Here is a 3,736-nt window from a genome sequence, read left to right as displayed (position 1 = left end):
GAGTTCATCTTGCATCGAAGCCCCGCCTAATTGCGAGTTCACTATAGAAACGTTTCTACGCTCAATATGGCGCCGCCAAAGTACGAAATGCGACCATTTTAGAAAAGAAATGCTTCCAAGTGGTGAGCCACGAATGGAACAATTCAACCATAAAATAAGCAAAACAAACCTAGTAATGCAAATCAGCGATTGTTGCTCAAAATTGTTATTATTTGTAAAATATTTATACATAGTCCTGTCGCTTGCCGCTCGTGTGTTTTTTTTTTAATAAGGCTGCTCGAATTCATTAAACTATGCCCATGTTCTTAGCTTTATCCTAAAACGTCTTGGTTATAAGTCCCATCCATATCAAATATATTTTTTTTCCTGTTTGCAGCTGCCACCGTTTGAAAATAGGGACGTACTAGGTCTAGTGTTTTTTCATCTTCAGATCTTTCAGTACGTTAATGTGGATTTTTCAAGAGCTATTGCACGAAAGCCGTAATTTTATTACAGACAGGGCGAACATGTTGCCCTCGTTCTTGCCATTAAATTGAATAGAAGCTAGAAAGACAAATAAAAGTATAACACTTGAACCAATGAAAACAATGAGAGTGCTGGAGCAGAGTTTTCTGTTTGAAAATTCGTTGGTTTTTGAAGCTCTGGCATGTCTATTTGTCATATTAATTTTTATTAATTATTAATAATTAATTATTTGTCTTGTGCAAGTGTGTTTATATTAATCAATCCGTTTGTCCTAATAAGAGAGAGTTACACGTGGGTGCGCATAAATGTGCTGTTTAACAATAACGTGCGTGTTTTCATGTTTAAACGTTGCTATGTGCTGTTTATTTTTGAGCACAAAACGCTTTCCGAATTAATGCTTTTCTATGTTGCAAGTGCTAGATAGATGCATACACATAAGGGTATTAGTGGGGTTAACACTGTTTAATCACTATGCTGTGGTAACGTTGTTTTTGTTTCTTTTAATTAAGATGGTCTATTGTGGCCTATGGCGGCCTAGTTAAAGATGGCCGATTTTGTAAGCCTGGCCTCGATTTGAGAATAGAAAACTGTGATGGAAGAGAGCCCTGCTGAATATGGTCCTGAAGTCAGCTGACCACAGTCCTTGCTTGCCTTGTGAAATTTTCCGTGAGGACATCAGCAGCCGGGGTAATCTTCGAGTGAAATGGAACGTCCTTGGCAGCCTTGGGAAAACAAAGGAGCCTTAGAGAAAGACTCTGAGCATTGGTCTCATTGCCGAGGAGAAGTAGAACTAACAGATACATTTGTGATTCTTGGTTCCTGTTCCGTAGTCTTTATTTTGTGATTTTTCTTGAGCGGAGATTTCCGAATGTAGCAATGTTACATCCTTTCCTTCTCGCTCTGCTCAGCGGTCCAGCGGACATTACAACTTTTCTTTGTATCTTTCTTTTGTTCGATTCAGTATAAGAATTGTTAGCCTAGAGAGGGTCTTGCCACTTGCCATTTGCCTTTGCCGCGTACCGAATCTGCGCTGCTGAGGATTGATGCTGAAGGGACTTCGTCTTGAGAGACTTTACCGAGAGACTTGTCCTGACCCGTTCTGACATTTAGCTAGAATAGGTAACTATGAGAAAAATGATTTATGCTGCTTGATTTTCATTTGACTAATTTTAGATAAAGCAATATAATTTGAACATGGTGTTGGATATTATTTCTTGTCAATTATTGTGTATTATATTTTGATAATTCATATAGGTTGTATAGATTATGTTTATGGACAGTCTCAATAACCAGATCTTATCGACCTGATATTGATGCAGGGTGACTAGGAGTTTTCTTTCCACAGGTTTATTATTGCTGGTAGAGTATATGAGCGTATGTTTAGTGAAATGGGCCCTAGCGTATGATGAATGTATGTGCGTGTAACTGTGAGATTACTCTATCTGTGGTAGTGGGAATATTATACACACCCTGATCTCTATCAATTTCCTGGTAGCAGAGTAGGATGGTTATTGATGATTGTCTTGATCTGATAAGATTGCATGTACATTAGCTTATTGATTATTGGTTGATGTTGGTATATGTACTAATACTATATGTTGGAGTCGTAATGTTGAGTTATATGTAGTGCTTCTGGAACTTGGGAGCTGGTAGCAGTTCCGTAGTAGGGCAGAGGGAAGTCTATGCTGCTCTCGGGAAAGACGGAATTGTAAGGAATAACGTGTGACAATTGAAGTTACGCGTCACATTGTCTGGGTTCGGAATCAGTGACATCGTCGTATGTTACTATTAGATATTTCTGGTATATAAGGAGTGTGTATGATAGTGAAGGTTATCTGTGAAACTCTGGTCTTAAGTCCCAGGGATCAGTAAGGATTACCGTTAAAGCTTATCGCGGGAGAAGTAATAGGTATTCTCTGAGCTTATTTGAGAAACTGAACAGAGGAAAGCTGTTTAGTTGATGTATGTTATAATTCTGTAGTGGAGCAGATTGTCTGTTCTCGGGAAGCAGGATTCTGTATGTATGTACTATATTTTCTTGTATGAATGTGCGTGAATGTTCGTACATTTAGTTGATTGTAAAACTCTTTGGACAAGTCCTAGAGGAAACAGTTAATGAATGTATGTTAGAAGGGCAGAGTAGAGGAAGTGCTACTGTGTCAATGAAAGATTTCTTGTGAAATAGACTCTTTTTTACTATTCTGTGGTTAGCGAAGCAGACAATGGAGATGTTTTTATGTTGTAACTAATAGATTTTGTAGAAATTTTGACACGAAGTCTACTGAAAAGATTTTGTAAAGGAGGGGTAGACGAGTGACAGGAGACAGGAGACAAGCGACTGCAGCGACTGTTGACGTCAGAAAGACCGCGTTCTGATTGGATAGTAGATCAGAATAGTGCTCGCGCTAGGATTGGTGTGTTAGTGTGAGCCGCGCTAGGATTGGAAGGGTTATTTAGTGACGTAGACGCTCCAGGATTGGTGCGTTAGTGTGAGTCGCGCTGCTATTGGTTGAAAATTCGTATTGTATACTTATAATACGGAAAGAGTAGAGAGTTTTTGGTAAACGCTAAAATGTATTACCAAGAAGAGAAAAAGAAGAAAACATTTTTTGGTAAAATTAAAAAGTGGTTTAACAAGGATAAAGATGTTAAAACGAGAGAGGGTGAGTTGTTACCTCCACCGAAAACACCTGCATCCTTCATGGCTGCAAGACATGGGTTTCATACCTGTATATGGTTGGAGAATTGGGTTAGGTATACTAAAGAAGATGGTGTTCTAGCATTTCCAGAACATGGTTCATTTAATCTGGCCGTGTTGAGAAATTTACGGGAAAAGATGTTATGTCTAGACCCGAAACCAAGACCTACACAGTTCGAGGCTTTAGTGGAATGGGAAGAGGAAGTACATGAGCGAGAAAAACAGAGATCTGGAGGGTACTACAGATACATGTTTGGGAGGAGACATGATCGTGAGACTCATCATGATCGAATGAAAAGGTGGCGAGATGTTAGTATGTCAGAGGGATTATATCCGATGAGAACAGTTGAAGGAGGAGCAGAAAGGGTTCCTGAGTCAGAAATGAGAAAATATGGAGTTAATGAGTATGAGGATGAGGTCTTGAATGACATGATTTACAAGAGACCACCTCCATATAGACCAGAACCAGACAAAAGTACACCAGTTGTTTCTCCAATAAGAGATACAGTTTGTGTCAGTGAGACAGAAAATGAGACACCTGAGGTAAGAAGTGATCGCTACCTTGATGAGAAT

This window comes from Triturus cristatus, chromosome 6, assembly GCF_964204655.1.
Source record: "Triturus cristatus chromosome 6, aTriCri1.1, whole genome shotgun sequence".
Classification (NCBI taxonomy): domain Eukaryota; kingdom Metazoa; phylum Chordata; class Amphibia; order Caudata; family Salamandridae; genus Triturus; species Triturus cristatus.
Note: the sequence above shows the minus strand (reverse complement) of the source record.